The 18126-nt window shown below is 41.3% G+C and overlaps 1 pseudogene; it reads left to right on the forward strand.

The window, feature by feature from the left end:
• The first annotated feature begins 1778 nt into the window (after positions 1-1778).
• The window catches only part of LOC140291422 (NLR family CARD domain-containing protein 3-like), a 46507-nt pseudogene continuing 30159 nt past the window's right edge, over positions 1779-18126 (forward strand).

Here is an 18126-nt window from a genome sequence, read left to right on the forward strand (position 1 = left end):
CAGCCTGGCATACATTTCCATTGTTATGCTGATGATACTCAGCTGTACTTATCTATGAAACCAGAAGAAACCAATAGGTTGGTCAGACTACAAGCCTGTCTTAAAGACATAAAGACCTGGATGACTCAGAACTGTCTGCTTTTAAATTCAGACAAAACTGAAGTTGTTCTCTTTGGACCTGAGCGCTTCAGGGAGAAATTGTCTAGTTATATAGTTACTCTAGATGGTATTTCTTTGGCTTCTAGTTCTACAGTGAGGAACCTTGGAGTTATTTTTGACCAGAATTTATCATTTGACACACATATGAAACTGGTTTCTAGGACTGCCTTCTTTCACCTTCGTAATATTGCTAAAATCAGGAACATCCTGTCTCAGGGTGATGCAGAAAAATTGCTACATGCATTTGTTACTTCAAGACTGGACTACTGTTATACTTTATTATTGGGCTGTCCCACATATTCTCTGAAAAGCCTCCAGCTAATCCAAAATGCTGCCGCCAGAGTTCTGATGAGAACTAACAGGAGAGATCATGTTTCTCCAGTTTTAGCTTCTCTTCATTGGCTCCCTGTTAAATTCACAATAGAATTTAAGATTCTTCTCCTCACATATAAAGCTCTTAATGACCGAACTCCATATCTTAAAGATCTCATTGTAAGATATTTTCCTGACAGAGCACTTCGCTCCCAAACTGCAGGTTTACTTGTTGTTCCCAGAGTTTCTAAAAGTACAATTAGGCCCCTAAGTTATCAGGCCCCTCTCTTGTGGAAAAAGCTGCCAGTAAATGTCTGGGAAGCAGACACGCTTTCCACTTTTAAGATTAGGCTTAAAACTTTCCTCTTTGATAAAGCTTATAGTTGGGGATGGCTCGGGTAATCCTGTAACATCCCATAGTTAAGCTGCTATAGGCTTAGACTGCTGGGGGACCTCATCTGTCACACCTTTCCTCACTTTGCTCTCTTTTTTTCCCCCTGTTTAATTTCTCAAATGATATTATGTACATGTGACATTATTGTGGTTATTAACTTGTGTTTGCCTGTTCCAACAGGTATCCTTTGAATGGTGTTATGGTGTTTTTTCCCCCACTTTTCTGTTTTCTCAAACCCCAGCTGGTCGAGGCGGATGGCCACCCTTCCTGAGTCTGGTTCTGCCAGAGGTTTCTTCCTGTTAAAAGGGAGTCGTTCCTTTCCACAGTCGCCTGAGACATGCTCAGGACGGGAGATTGGACTGAAGACAAGTTTCAGTGCAATCTATTGGTTTCCTTAGCTAGGATACTGTTTTTGAATTGGCTCTACATGAATTAATTGGATTATTTTTAAATCAATTAATTGAATTTCATTGGATTATGATTACAATAAATTGAATTCCAATTGGCTTGAATTGGACTATATTATTTAAGTGCCTCGAGATGGCAATTGTAATTTAGCGCTACCCTGTCCAGGGTGTACCCCGCCTTTCGCCCAATGCCAATGACTGCTTGGGTAGGCTCAAGCCCACCCGCTACCCAACTGATGGATTGACGGTATAGAAAATGGATGGATGAATTGAATTGAACTTCAGCAGGGAGGGAAAGCTTTCTGAGGGAGTTGGTGAGAGCTGTTGGGACACAACCAAAGTGAGCTGAAAGCTCCAAGATGCTGCAGGCTGAGCTGTTGATTCTCAGTGGGATCAGCAGGACTAGTAAAGCTTTCCCACTACAGGGAGTCCTCTGATTCACTGTTCACAACCCCACATCACTTCACTTTACCTTGTGTTTGTCTCTGTGTGGACAGACATGATTCATGATTCCTCCACAGAGTGGACCAGCAGAGGTTCCCAGTGGTCAGTCTGCCCAGCAGCATCAAACACAGCTGGACTCCATATTTATGGTCTGTACATGTACAAGAACTACTTTTCCATCTATTCTGTTCACAGTCATCTCCATGCTGCACTTTGTAGACCAGTGGATTGTCAGGGTGTCCAACATGAATCTGATGTTTGATGATTTCAGTCTGATTGGCTCATTCATATACAATTTTGGTCCAGCTGCTGGAGGTCAACATGGTCACTTTTGTGAAGGAGGAGCTGAAGAAGATCCAGAAGGTTCTGAGTCCAGATTACCCAGAATGCTTAGAGAGTAAGAGGGAGGATGAGGATGAAGAGCAGAGGAGCAGCAGAGACACATTAGTGAGGATCACAGTTCACATCCTGAGGAGGATGAAGCAGGAGGAGCTGGCTGACCGTCTGCAGAGCAGTAAGAGGATTTGTCTAAAGATTTAACCTGCTGGATAAATGACACATTTACTGATGTCTTAATACACAGAACAACGGATGTTCAAATACTCATTCTCAGAGAAATTAAAAGTTTGAAGATTTTCTCTGTATTGTATTGACTGATCAATTTGTTGTGTTTATTTAGAACTTTTTGACCCAGTTTTCCAATATAAATCTGCTCTGAAGAAGAAGTTCCTGTGTGTTTGAGGGGATTTCTAAAGCAGGACACCCAACCCTTCTGAATCAGATCTACACAGAGCTCTACGTCACAGAGGGAGAGACTGGAGAGGTCAATGATGAACATGAGGTCAGACAGATTGAAACAGCATCCAGGAAAGTAGACAGAGCAGAAACAACCATCAGACAAGAGGACATCTTTAAACTCCCACCTGGAAGAGATGAACCAATCAGAACAGTGATGACAAAGGGAGTGGCTGGCATTAGGAAAGCAGTCTGAACACAGAAGTTCATTCTGGACTGGGCTGAAGGCAAAGCCAACCAGGACATCCAGTTCATGTTTCCATTCACTTTCAGAGAGCTGAATGTGCTGAAAGAGAAAAAGTTCAGCTTGGTGGAACTTGTTCATCACTTCTTTAATGAAACCAAATAAGCAGGAATCTTCAGCTTTGAAGAGTTCCAGGTTGAAGAAGGTCAAGTATGATGGAGGAACTGAGACAGATCCACACTGGAGTCCGGAGAGCAGGAAGATGATTGAGTCTCTGGGAAAACTGGCATTTGAGCAGCAGCAGAAAGGAAACCTGATCTTCTACGAATCAGACCTGACAGTGTGTGGCATTGATATCTCAGCAGGCTCAGTGTACTCAGGAGTTTTCACATAGATATTTAAAGAGGAGAGAGGGCTATACCAGGAGAAGGTGTTCTGCTTCATCCGAGTGTTCAGGAGTTTCTGGCTACTCTTCATGTCCATCTGATCCTCATCAACTCTGGAGTCAACCTGATGGAAGAACAATCAAAGTCTCCAAAGTCTAATACACTAAAAGAGACTCTCTTCTACCAGAGTCCTGTGAACAAGGCCTTACAGAGTTCAAATGGACACCTGGACCTGTTCCTCCGCTTCCTCCTGGGTCTTTCACTGCAGACCAGAGTCTCCTACAAGGCCTGCTGACACAGACAGGAAATAGCTCACAGACCAATCGGGAAACAGTCGATTACATCAAGAAGATTAGTGAGAGTCTGTCTGCAGAGAGAAGCATCAATCTGTTCCACTGTCTGAATGATCGTTCTCTAGTGGAGCAGATCCAACAGTCCCTGAGTTCAGGAAGTCTCTCCACAGATAAACTGTCTCCTGCTCAGTGGTCAGATCTGATCTTCATCTTACTGTCATCAGGAAAAGATCTGGATGTGTTTGACTTGAAGAAATACTCTGCTTCAGGGGCTCTTCTGTGGCTGCTGCCAGTGGTCAAAGCCTCCATCAAAGCTCTGAAAGTACATATCAGAAGAATGTGTATGAATACACTGCTGTTTTTTTTTTATTTTTTTTTTATAGGAGAGAACGTCACAGATTACTACTTATCTCTTTATTTTTTCCTCAGATTGAGTTACTGTAACCTCTCAGAGAGAAGCTGTGAAGCTCTGTCCTCAGCTCCCAGTCCTCTAGTCTGACAGAATTGGACCTGAGTAACAACAACTTGCAGGATTCAGGGGTGAAGCAGGTATCTGCTGGACTGAAGAATCCAAACTGCAGACTGGAAACACTCAGGTCAGGATTCATCAAACTGTTTTTATGAACAACTAACGGAACACTTGTGGATGGTCTTTGTATGATTGTTACAGCAGCTTTAGGCGTCTGACACCACAGGAAATTACCTGGACATCATTTTGTCAGTTTCCTTTTGGGCTGTGTTATCATCCAATAAATAATGTGAAGATTCATACAGAGTTTTATGAGTGAGTTGTCCTCCTGATGGGCCAACTGATGGGCGGGGCAAACAAGTTGTAAACAAGTGTTGTACCTCATTCCTTATAACTTAAAGGTTGAATGTGTAGGATTTTTATGAAAAGCTATATTTTTTTCAAAAATAATACATCCACAAGGTGTTTAGAGGGGTGCAGAATGACAGTATAGGGTTTCCTTAAAAATGATATTTAGTCCATTTTATCCATCTCAGCAGCAGAGTGACTGAGACGGGCAAAAACTAAAGTAAATATTGGCAATGCCTACACTAGATGGATGCAGGTAAAAGATTTCCACGGCATCAAGAGCTACACTGAAATGGCGACTTTTCTACTCGACCAGTAAGTTAAGTTTTTTGCTGCTAGTGGTGAGCCACATTTAGTTAAAGTGAGGAGAGCGAGTGGTTGTTGTTATAATCCTGTTGCTATATTTTTGATTGTTATATTGTTATTCAGTCGAGTGATCGTTACATTATCCGTTGTGTATTGAGTTTATTTTTGTCAAAAAGAAGGAGAAATGCAACAAAACAAAGTGTCCACACACGTTACTGATGCTCCATGTCTGTTTATCTCGGGTAAACTCCTCCTTCCCGTCAAGATGAGAGAACAGTTAGGTCTGCAGACAGCCGGCGGACATGGTGGCTCGGCCAGAGCCGGGTGAGTCCCCTTAACATAGTCGTGGTCTACCGCACGCAGCTTTGACCTACCGATGTTTTTCAAAACTGTCAGGCTAATACAATCTGCTACAGTGTTACCGTTTGTGTGCAGGCTGATCCTTTGCAATGCTTCGGCAATGAACCTAGCAACCCATCTGCTGGAATTATTTTTATGTTGTTGCAACTACACTCTTGAGCCTCTAGATGTCGATATTCTGCATATTGTCTTTGTCAGTCACATTGTTATAACTGGAAGAGGGTTCAAAGCGCAGCTTGCACACAGAAGAGGCATGGCCAGCATTAGCGGAGGAGTTGAGAGCAGTTTTGGACTGGACATCGGGAGCACCAGGACATTTCCCGGTGGGCTAGCCGCCTAACTGGCTTGAGTGTTACATGAACAATCACACATGTGGGAGCCTTTTTCCTTTGCTCACAGCAGAAACACTGGTTGAACATAAACAGCAGATATTTTTGGGTCTTCACAATCACCTGTATCAGAGTAAATCACTGTCTCTAATGATCAGCACAGGAAATGAGCATTTGAAGCTTCAGGATGTTTGAAATGACTCTGATCATATATTCTCTGTTAGTGATCCTGCCGTGGCTCTGGAAGACTTTTCAGTGTTTGAATATTCCTGCTGACAGATGTGGCCCTTATAAAAGCACAGAATCAGAACCAGATCCAGTCCTTGGTTCTCCACACAGCTCTCTGAAGCCATTCACAGCAGAGACAAAGCCTGATCCAGCTCTGCTTCATTTCTCCTAACAGAACGGGCAGTTTGTCCGTGCTGGAGACTATGGGTGTATGAAGGGACATTTCTTCAGATCCTTTTCAGGCAGCTGTTAGAATGAGTCACATTGTGTTAGAAAGTGTAGCTGTGTCTCCACGCTGTTACTGTTGGACTGTGTACATCCTCTCTGCTCCACAGGGAGCCATGATCTCTGATAGAGGCCCGTCTCAGTGGCCAGTGTGTGTGCACTGAGTGTGTCCTCTGTTAATGTGGTTCTGTGTTGCTGTTCAGTCACTGTGCTCAGGTGTTCCTCCACAGCTGATGGTCGTCTTAAGGCCAGACAGCTCTGCATCTGACTGTGTCTTTAATTTGTGGGGGGATTTCAATATGAAATTAAAGCTGCAAGCGGCGATGATCGGGCCAGAGTACACGTTCATTACATCTGTCCATGTCATGAACCTCTGTCCATGACATCTGTAGGAGGACTTCGATCATATATGTGAGATGTGGAAACAGGCAAAATCGCACCAATTTGCATTTTCCATTCAAAATGGCCGACTTCCTTTGGAACTGGTATCATCACGTAAAGAGGCTTTTTTTGTGTGCCTGGGAATGACGAAGGTGTGTATCGAATTTCGTCCGCCTACGCAAAACTAACCCCAATGGCAGGGGTATTTAGAAAATTTGTAGGGGGCGCTCTAGAGCCATTTTGCTCCGGCCACACACAATATTTTGGTCGTCAGCGTGGACTTGGGTGCCAAGTTTCATGACCATGCGATGATATGGCTTTCAACAACAAACGCCATCACACGACATTCGCTGGCCAGCCACGGCCACAACCTTCAGACTTTGGAAATGATGCTCACAACTTTTAATCCCCCATGGCCAAAGACTAACCTGACCAAGTTTGAAGCCGGTATCATTAATTCTGTAGGAGGAGTTTGATCACATGCGAGGTGTGGAAACAAAGTGACGTTTCCAACCACCAGCAGGTGGCACTATAGGAGAGTGTCACTATGCGCATATGTATGCTGTCAGGGCAGAGTCCCGGGCAAGCCTATGAAGTTTGGTGAAGATCGCACAATGTATGCAAAACTTATGAGTGACTTTGTTTTGTGGCGAGCAGTAGCGAGTCATCAAAGTCTGCCAAAGCCTTCAGACTTTGGAAAAGGTTCTTCTAACTTTTAATCCCCCATGGTTGTAGAGTAACCTGACCAAGTGTGAAGCCGATAGCATTAAATCTGTAGGAGAAGTTCAATCATATACAAGGTGTGGAAAAAGGCAAAACCGCACCAATTTGCTCAGCTCAAAATGGCCGACTTCCTGTGGACCGGCGCCATGAAGTCCCAGGCTTTTTTGTGCGCCTGGGCATGACGAAGGCAGCAAATCTAACGGCACAGGTATTTAGCAAATGAGTAGGGGGCACTACGGAGTAATTTTGTACACCAGGTGAGTTTTGGTACACAGGAAAGCACCGAAAATTGCGTAAAATGCACATAGGATATCATCTTAATTCTCTGGAGAGAATTAAATCCTCTTAAGAAAGACTACTCACATTTTTCTAATCCACATTTCATATATTGGAGAATTGATTCTTTTCTTTTCTTTGGCAAATATTTCCACAGGGTTGGTGGTTGTAGCATAGGGATTATGGACCTTTGGGACCACAGCCCTGTTTACTTCAAACTAAATGTTGAACGATATCAGAGAAACACTTTAAGGAGTTTAAATATTCACATATTGAATGATACGAAGGACCAAATTAAAAAGGATATTACTGAGTTTTTGGACAATGGTGAAGTTTCACCTCAAACATTGTGGGATGCATGTAAGGCAGTGCTAAGGGGTGAGATAACTGGATCCAGTTCTCATTTAAAGAGAGAAATTTAAAAACCCCATGACTCATTTAATACACCATAAATTGGAAGATATACAGAACTGTTTTGAGATATATTTTCAAAGACGATACTCTCAACCTCATGTAGATGGAGGATTGAGAAAAAATGGAAGATTTCTTCCAGAATAATCTTCTTCCTAAATAAATTGTTGATCAGAGTAACCAACTTGCTGCAGAAGTAACAAAGAAAGAAATTAGCGCAGCTATAGCCCTAAAACCTAAAAAGACATTTTGATTTGAATAATGATGATTTCTATAGATTTCTACAGGCTTGTCACTACATTGATGGAATAATTCAATTCAATTTTATTTATATAGCGCCAGATTACAACAATTGTCATCTCAAGGCACTTAAGTAACATAGTCCATTTCAAGTCAATTGGAATTCAATTCATCGTAATCATAATCCAATTAATTCATATAGAGCCCATTCAAAAAATAATATCCTGGCTAAGGAAACCAACAGATTGCACCGAAACTTGTCTTCAGTCCAATCTCCCGTCCTGAGCGTGCCTGTGGCGACTGTGGAAAGGAACGACTCCCTTTTAACAGGAAGAAACCTCTGGCAGAACCAGACTCAGGAAGGGTGGCCATCTGCCTCGACCAGCTGGGGTTTGAGAAAACGGAAAAGTGGGGGAAAAGATGTTAAGAGATAGACCAGAAGCTTTGGAAAATTCTGAGATGGTACTGAGAGTTTTTTCTTGCACTGATCCATCTTTTAAAAAGATGGATGTATCATTCATAAATACTGAAAAAAAAGAGACGTTGGGGGAAAAATACGTACCAAAGTTGACGGGTATGCCATAATGAGAAGGAGGAGAAGGGTTAGAGTTAGAGGGTTAGAGAAGCCTCCTGCTCCTCCTCCTCTACATCCTGGGTTATCGCTCCTGTATCTCCCTCCTCAGCCTCACCGCGTCCTCTTCATCTTTAAAGTAAAGCATAACAACAGCAACTGCAAGCACAGCTCAGTCCATCTTCTTTCTACAAATGTTTTAAATTTTTTGGCGTCAACGCTTCCGTTCCAAATGCATAATGAGCGTACTTGCTTCCTTCCGTCCTCAGAAGTTTGTACCGACCTGTCCATACTTGTAAGTACACATGTATCTAAGCGTATTTGATGTTGAGAAACGGCGTCAGGGGAGGAGCAGAAAACGATGGCATCCGAAGCCTCGCTACCCGGCTGCACCAAGTGGTTCAGATTGTGCCGCGAGTGTTAACAGGCATATAAACCCCTCATTCTATATTCAAAAGGAGGGTTTTTGATGGAGAGTTGCGGTCAGTTCAGGTTTTGGATAGAGTTTTGACAGTTCGGATACTAGAGTTTGGATAGTGTTAATATAGTTTGGAGATAGTTTTTAGAGTGAGGAGAGAAGGATAGGTAAGAGGATGGAGCCAGCTTGGAAGAGGAGGATTTCCCCCGTGTGGGAACATTTTTCATTTAATATTTCCAAATAAGGTAAGCTAAATCGGACATGTTTCAAATGCATTAGATTTACTTATAGAACTGTATATTTCACTGTTTCTTAATTCAATTAAATTTCAATTCAATTTTATTTATATAGCGCCAGATTACAACAATTGTCATCTCAAGGCACTTAAGTAATATAGTCCAATTCAAGCCAATTGGAATTCAATTCATCGTAATCATAATCCAATTAATTCATATAGAGCCAATTCAAAAATTAATATCCTAGCTAAGGAAACCAACAGATTGCACCCAAACTGGTCTTCAGTCCAATCTCCCGTCCTGAGCGTGCCTGTGGCGACTGTGGAAAGGAACGACTCCCTTTTACCTGGAAGAAACCTCTGGCAGAACCAGACTCAGGAAGGGTGGCCATCCGCCTCGAGCAGCTGGGGTTTGAGAAAACAGAAAAGGGGGAAAAGAGGGGGGAAAAACACCATAACGCCATTCAAAGGATATCTGTTGGAACAGGGAAACACAAGTTAATAACCACAATAATGTCACATGTACATAAAATCAATTGTGAAATTAAACAGGGGGAAAAAGAGAGCAAAGTGAGGAAAGGTGTGACAGATGAGGTCCCCCAGCAGTCTAAGCCTATAGCAGCTTAACTATGGGATGTTTCAGGATTACCTGAGCCATCCCTAACTATAAGCTTTATCAAAAAGGAAAGTTTTAAGCCTAATCTTAAAAGTGGAAAGGGTGTCTGCTTCCCGGACATTTACTGGCAGCTTATTCCACAAGAGAGGGGCCTGATAACTGAAGGCTCTACCTCCCATTCTACTTTTAGAAACTCTGGGAACAACAAGTAAACCTGCAGTTTGGGAGCGAAGTGCTCTGTTAGGAAAATATCTTACAATGAGATCTTTAAGATATGATGGAGCTCGGTCATTAAGAGCTTTATATGTGAGAAGAAGAATCTTAAATTCTATTGTGAATTTAACAGGGAGCCAATGAAGACTGGAGAAACATGATCTCTCCTGTTAGTTCTCATCAGAACTCTGGCTGCAGCATTTTGGATCAGCTGGAGGCTTTTCAGAGAATATGTGGGACAGCCCAATAATAAGGAATTACAGTAGTCCAATCTTGAAGTAACAAATGCATGAACTAGTTTCTCTGCATCACCCTGAGACAAGATGTTCCTGATTTTAGCAATATTACGAAGGTGAAAGAAGGCAGTCCTAGAAACCAATTTTATATGTGCGTCAAATGATAAATTCTGGTCAAAAATAACTCCAAGGTTCCTCACTGTAGAACTAGAAGCCAAGGAAATACCATCTAGAGTAACTATATAACTAGACAATTTCTCCCTGAAGCGCTCAGGTCCAAAGAGAACAACTTCAGTTTTGTCTGAATTTAAAAGCAGACAGTTCTGAGTCATCCAGGTCTTTATGTCTTTAAGACAGGCTTGTAGTCTGACCAACCTATTGGTTTCTTCTGGTTTCATAGATAAGTACAGCTGAGTATCATCAGCATAACAATGGAAATGTATGCCAGGCTGTCTGATAATGTTACCTAATGGAAGCATGTATAAAGTAAAAAGAATCGGTCCAAGCACAGAACCCTGAGGAACTCCATGACTTACTGCAACGTGTGAGGAAGATTCTTCATTTACAAGAACAAACTGGAATTTATCAGATAAATATGACTTAAGCCAGTTTAATGCAGTTCCTTTAATCCCAATAACATGTTCAAGTCTCTGTAACAGAATGCTGTGATCGATCGTATCAAATGCAGCACTGAGATCCAACAGGACAAGCACAGAAACAAGTCCACTATCAGAGGCCAAGAGGAGATCATTGGTAACTTTCACCAGTGCTGTTTCTGTGCTATGATGCACTCTGAATCCTGAAACTCTTCAAACAGATTATTTCTATGTAAATGATCACAAAGTTGAACTGCAACTATTTTTTCAAGAACTTTAGACAAAAAAGGGAGATTGGATATAGGTCGATAATTAATGTTTTCATAGATGAGGTATTTATTGTGTTCCAAGGAGTTGGGATACAATAACAATACCTCATCCATGCTAAGGCATTACCGTGACTTGCATGAGAATAAGGAGGAAACTGGAGCTTCACCCAGCCAAGGTAAATCATTACAATATTACAGACACACGATCACAATTTTTGCATGTTGACCTTTGTTCATGCTGACTTCAGCACTTTGTTTTCAAAGGCCGGTGAAGTGGTATAGATTTAAAACCAAAAACTGTTGAGAAACTGAATCCAGCCTTAAGGCTCCCTCACAAATTGAGCCTGGCAAGTTGAAACTTTTTTTTGTATGCACTGATAAATGGTTTTCTTCATCACAATACTGTGACTTCTCTTTGCATTGTGTATCTTTCTTCCACTATTAAAGGGGAACGCCTGTATTTTTAAACCTAGTCTGCGTCATTCCGAAGCTATTTAGAAAACTCACGAACAACGTATATCCATATAATGGAGTGAACAGGGCAGGGATGATGCAGCCTCTCAATAAGGCATTATCTGTTTATTTCACCAATACTAATAATTCAAAAAATGAAGGAACGAACGTGTACTATAGCTCTGTTAGCACATAGCTACTGTTATGTAGCTACTTGCAGCAAGTAGAGCTAACGGAGGGAATTCTACACAGACCTCTACTGGGACCACTTCATCCACACGCATGGCTGCAGCACAGCTCATTCACTCCGGTAAGAACGTCCATCTTACTCAAAGTCGTCAATCACATTGTCAAAATTTTATAAATATCCTGCCATGTTGCACAAAACTAGCAGTTGCAAACTCTGTGAAGTTAGCCGACTGTCACAGAGAAAGGAGTAAATAAACTGTGTTCCAGGGGAGCGTGTGGATGAAGTAGTGCTAGTAGAGTGCCTGTGTAGAAAGCCCTCCGTTAGCGCTCCTATAGCCGCAAGTAGCCACATAAAAGCACCAATGAACTAACAGAGCAATAGTACACGTTCATTCATTAATTCTTCTTAAAGTATTGGTGAAATAAAGACACATAATGCCTTATTTAGAGGCTGCATCTTCCCTGCCCTGTTCACTGAATTATATAAATATATACGCAGATCGCGAGTTGTCTAAATAGCTTCCTAAGGGCGCCAACTATCACCAAACTGTTCTTGGTGAGTAGATAAACGTATTTCATGCAGAAATAAGGTCTAGGTTTAAAAAAGAAAACGGAGTTCTCCTTTAAACATAGCAGAGAGAAAAAAAAACAACTTTAAATTGGAACACTAGTCCTTCTGTGATGACGTTTCAGAAGTACACAAGAACTTGTGGACAATATATATGAAGCAGTTGGTGATTGATGTGGCTCCACTATAATGATAATAGTAATTAATATAATTTTATAATTTATTTATCATATATGTTACATATCATATATTTTTAAAATATTTAATAAACATTAATTATTACTTTCTTTCACTGTGGGATCAATAAAGTATTTCTATTCTGTTTCACACAATTATTATGTGCCTGCCTTATTAGGAGAGATCAGCTCAAAATTTAAAAAGTTTAAAAATCAGTCCAGACTGAACCTCCCTGAGAACTGAACTGTTCAAAAATGGGCTTCAGAGTGTAACTGTGACAAATCTGAGATTACTCTGTGTTACTTTCCTGGATCCCTGAAAACTTCTGGAAATGAGAACAAATTTAGAAACAGAGAAAATCTGAACTTCAGCCTTTGGAATGATATTGGGACCATTTCCTCAAACAATATCATTATCGTAATTTAATAAAATGTTTTAAGTTGATCATCTTACACTGACTCAGATGAGATTTATGGGGTATTGCACACAGTAGGTGTCGTTCTACAGAGTAAATAATAAAAAAAAAATTCTGAAGTTGATCAAAAAGCTCCAAATATTTTGAACTGTGACCTTAGTGGGTCTTTAAAGAAGCATTTCAAAGTTCACAGGGATTTAAATAAAAACCACAGTAATAAGTTCAATGAAATGTGACTAGATGGTTAAAAACTATCCAGAAAGGTAGTCAGAGAAGAAGAAAAGTGGGTGTGGTTTAACATGCTGCACGCCACAGCTGGATCTTATTGTATTTACTGACAGTTGCAGACAGAGGCCATCAGTCTTTGGATTACATGAATTAAACCTGGTGGTGGTAATACTTCTGGGCCTTTAATGGTTAGATGACAGGTTTGTAGAGCTCTCTACCTCAGTGTAAAGAGTTGTTTTAGAGAGAAACAAAGGCTGTGTTTCCCTGATGGCTGTTGAGCTGAACGGCTGCAGACCTCTGGGTTGTCAGCTGGAACAAAGGGTTAGTGTAAAGAATGTCATGTATTACCATCACTGTTACTTTTATTAATTCAAACCAGTGGTAATCAACTTTTTTCAGCCCAACCTCTAAATGATGTTTAAGTGAACAACTTAGATAAAACTGTGCTTCCTTCTGTCATTTAGAAATATTGTATCACAAGTTCCTTTTCAAAGTTTCATCATGACAAAAAATAATTGGTGAAAGAGTGAAAAAGCAAGAGTTTACTGCTTAAAAACCTGAATATCTGCAGAACACATCAGAGAATAGTGCTGATAGCTGAGGGTACTTATAAACGCACCCTCCGTGTTCACGTTTGATCTGAGATATTGAGACCTGTGTGGCTCGGTCTGTCCAAGTCCATTTAGAATATGTTGGTTAGCGAAGGTTAGCATAGAGAAATCTTTTTTGTTAATGTCAAAAGAATCTAAGTCTTCTTCCTCTCTGATATTGCAGGGATCCAGATGGCACAGCTGTAAGCACTTTGGGAAAGTTTTCAAAAGATCATCACATCTGAGGTATCCTTAAGAGGCTTCATACAGGAGAAAGCTGCCCCACACTGACCGTGTGGGGCAGCTTTCACCGTATTATCTGATCTAAAGACACACCAACGTATTCATACAGGAGAGAAACCATACAGCTGTGGTCGGTCTGGGGTAGCTTTCACTGTAATATCTATTCTGAAGAGACACCTACGTACCCACACTGCAACTACCAATCAGAAGCCTTTGTTCAGATTAAAACTCTTCTTTGTGGATTACCACCTTCTCTTGTCAGGACGTTTGTTCTGAATGTTCTGTGGGTAGCACATGTTTGAAGAGCGATTGAAAGTGCTTTATAATTTGTTGGGATTGTTTGAACTGTGGACAGATTTCTGATCGTTCAAGACAAACATGGCATCAGTTGTGAGTTGATGGACAGAACAATATGCAATCTGTTTGTAACTAGAAACATGTTTTATTCTGTTATACTGAACATATGTTTTCTTTCGTCAAGATTCACAAAGTACCTTTGCACCAGCTGTGGGTATTTATATAAACATATCACATCTATATAAGCAATATATAGTTTCAGTTTGATGTGAAATCTAGCTTTACACTCTAGCTTTACACTGTATTTTATTGTTCTACATTTTATTAAAGGTCAGATGTCAACATTTGTCATGCTTTTCATGTTCTTTCTACACAAATATTTTTGAAGAAAATGTGTGTTACTCCCTGTACTTTCCAGACAGCTGTATGACGCTCATGACTGAAGCTGAAAGTTAAGGCTATTCCAACACTAAAAGAGCACGAGGCTCAACTTCAAGCTGTGAAACCGTGCAGCAAGGAGACAAGTCTGCACTACATATCAGGAAACTGATTGTTGTCAGAGTAAAAAAAAAAATAAAAAATTCTATTGCTATTTATTGCTTGTATATGTTCTACATCATTGTTGAACACTTCAGGAAGATTTCCATAAAACAAATCATTGAGAATTTACTCGGGTTCACTGCTTTGCACTTTAAACATCATCTGCAACCTCATCATCATTGTCACTCTCTACCTGTTGATACATTGTGCGGGTAAGGGTGGTCTCAAACAGTCTTTAGAACAGTCCTCTTGAGCATGGGATACAAGAACTACCACAGGTGACTAGTGTGGCTACTACAACAGACAGAGATAGCAGTACTGAAGCAAGTAGTCCGCTTCTGCAGCCAAACCGCTTCTCCATCATGCATCTTCATTCTCTGAAGGAGTCGTTGAAAGCAGGAACACTACTGGGGGAGGCCAGTGGCGGAGAGTCTGTGGTCACACTTATTTTTTTTAGGATAACTTTACATGAAATGGAACAAAAAGATCTCAATCAGTGGAATAAATGTCCCACAAACTATCCATGCTTCCATTTGCTTTACATGGTTTCAGGGGCACTGGAGCCTATCTGTCACAGAAACTCATCAACATTTGAATCCAAAAACAAGTCTGAAACTAAATGAAAAACTGCAGCCCCAAATGTTGGGAAACGTTGGCATGATATAGGCTATGTCAGCTGTCCCTTTTGCACTTTTTGGAACTTCTCCTTTCTCAGGACAAAGTTAAATGTATGAGGATCAAAGCCAACAATGACCTGGGACATCTCAGCAGATCCAGGATTAGCAACATGGAGACTGAGAGCCAAAATAAACTGAGGTGTCTGCCAACAAATCAGCAGCTGAAGCTGATTAACTTCCTGATGTGTCACAGGGTGATCAGATGTTTCAACAAAAGACATCAAATAACAGCTGGAGGTTCATTACAGACAATAAGAGATGTGGAAGCAGCATCAAAGCTGAGTAATGTAAACTTTAAACCTTGTTGGATGTGAAATGTGCTGAAGAGCAGGATTTCTACACACGTCAGTCATCATCATGATGTGAGTGCTCAGCTGCATAGAAACATAAGAAGAAGCTCCACTTTAAGACTGTGTGATTCTAACGATCATGGCTTCCTCCCCTCTCAAACCATCTGTCTTCTCTGTCCAGAATGTGGACATTACTGTCCTCAAAAGATTGTCCCTTCTCCTTGGGATGTATGTACACTGCTGAGTCTTGAACTGAAGAGGTGGCTCTCCTGTGTTGTACCATGCGCTTGTGCAGCTGTTGTTTGGTCTCTCCTATAAAGAGGTCTGCACAGTCTTCGCAGTGCATATGTTTAATCCTTTGGGTAAATCAGTCTTTGTGTGAGGGTGTTCTTGGGTTGATTGAAATTAGTTTTATAAACTCAGTTCAATGAGGCCTACAAGCTGTGAGTAGTTGAAAGAGACTTTAGGTAATATTTCTGTATTATGAATTAAAATTAACCAAGATGTTCTGAGTCAAAGTGAGCAAAACACAGGCAGAGTTCAGTCTAAATGAACAGAACAGGAGCTTTAACCTCCTCTACATCCCTCACTCCCATTTTCACAGAAACACAATTCATGATCAGGATGAATCCACAATTTATTATTTACAGAAAAACATCGAGAATCAGAACATTTAGTTTCTGGGTTACCAAGTAGATCATTACTGAGAGTTTTCAAAACAGCAACAACATTTGATCTCTCAAACAGATCAAAGTAAGTTTAACTGCAGAATAATGTTCACATTTACAAAGTGATGAGATGTGAAAAGAATCTGTGATAAAGGAATGTCTGCTGATTTCTCTGTTTGGCTCCATGAAGTGGAAGAAAAACAACAACATACAAACACAATAACACAAGAATTCAACTAATATTCAGAGCTTAGAGAAGTAGAAATATTTCTGAGAATAAAACTCAGCATTAGCAGTGATATCCTCCATGGCTGCAAAAACACAGGAAAAAGCAGCAAATAAACAACAGAACAGGAGCGCAGAGACATCACAGCAATGAACTCTCTGCAACAAACTGACTGAATACCTTTATTTCACTTCACACAACTCAGCTGTGGCTCCAGTCCATCCAATCCTAACTCCAGCATAGAGCGGCTGAGTGAATGTGGTCTGGACTCTTTGGAGGAGAGTCATGGTTTCAGAGACGCTGTAGAAGGACAGAATACCTGCTCTGTGATCCAGCTACACTCCTACTCTGGAGGACTGAGGATCTGAGATGGAGGCTTTCATCTTGTTGGACCAAAATTCATAACTGTTTTGGTAACATTTTAATGCCCAAGATTTGTCATTACGTCCAAATCCACATTCATTCCCTGTTCAGCTGATGTTCTTGTATGCGACTGCTACATCAGCTCCTCCCCCTCTCCTCTCCACCTCCCAGTAACAACGTCCAGTCAGACTCTCTCTACTCAGGACCTGACACCATTCTGTGAATCTGTCTGGATGAGCAGAATAAGACTGAGGTTGTTTCATTACTGTCACTTTTCTGTTCCCCTCTGACAGTAACAGATATGTGTTTGCTGTGTTTGGATCCAGTGTGATGTCACATGAATATTTTAAGAAGTCAGCTCTGCTCTTTGGCTCGGATTCTGATTCTGGCAGTAAAACATCCACCTTATTGACTGTCTGTGAGATGTTTGTCCATTTCTCTCTCAGAATGTCCTGTAGTTTATCTGAGCTCTGATGCAGCTGCTGTCACATCCTCAAAGTACCTCAGAGAACGGATATTGATGCTGGATGAGTGTGTTGACCCACTGAGTGCTGACAGTGAGGGGTAGTTGTGTAGAAACTGGTTGTGATCCTCTGTGTGTGAGAGCTGCTTCAGTTCAGCTTCTTTCCTCTTCAGCTCAGTGATCTCCTGCTCCAGCTTCTCCTGAAGCTCTTTGACTCAACTCACTTCAGTTTGCTGCTGGGATCTGAGCTGCTGCTTCACATCAGAGCTTCTTTTCTCACTGTCCTCCACTGTTTTATCAGCAGACTGATTGATGGCCTCCACCTCCTGATGAAGCAGCTTCACATATTTCTCTCTGTCCTGGATTCTCTGCTGGATTTGTTGTCGACTGCCCTGCAGCTCTCTCCGCCTCTCAGTCCTTTCCGCTGCAGCTGACACTGTGTCGTGGTCTTTATGATCATCCACAGGGCAGAGATAACAGATAGACTTCTGATCATTATGGAAGAATATCTTCATTGCCTCATCATGACGACAGCAGATATTCTCCTGTAGGCTCTTGGAGGGCTCCACCAGCTTGTGTTTCTTGAATGGAGTCACATCAAAATGAGGCTGAAGGTGTTTCTCACAGTAAGAGGCCAGACACAATAAACAGGACTTGATTGTTTTCAGTTTTCATCCAGAGCAGAAACTCCAGCCCACATCTTCAGGTCCAGCATGGCAGTGATCAGTAGGAGCTGCTTGGAGTCCAGTCTTCTTCAGCTGCTCCACTAAATCAGCTAACATGGTGCTTTTCTCCAGGACAGGCCTCGGTGTGAGTTTTCCTGCATTGAGGGCATCTGTGAATTCCCTTCTTATTTTTTCCATTCCAGTAGCCTTTAATACAGTTCATGCAGTAGCTGTGTCTACAGGGAATAGT

This window comes from Leuresthes tenuis, unplaced genomic scaffold, assembly GCF_036924035.1.
Source record: "Leuresthes tenuis unplaced genomic scaffold, fLeuTen1.0.hap1 SCAF_1, whole genome shotgun sequence".
Taxonomy (NCBI): Eukaryota; Metazoa; Chordata; class Actinopteri; order Atheriniformes; family Atherinopsidae; genus Leuresthes; species Leuresthes tenuis.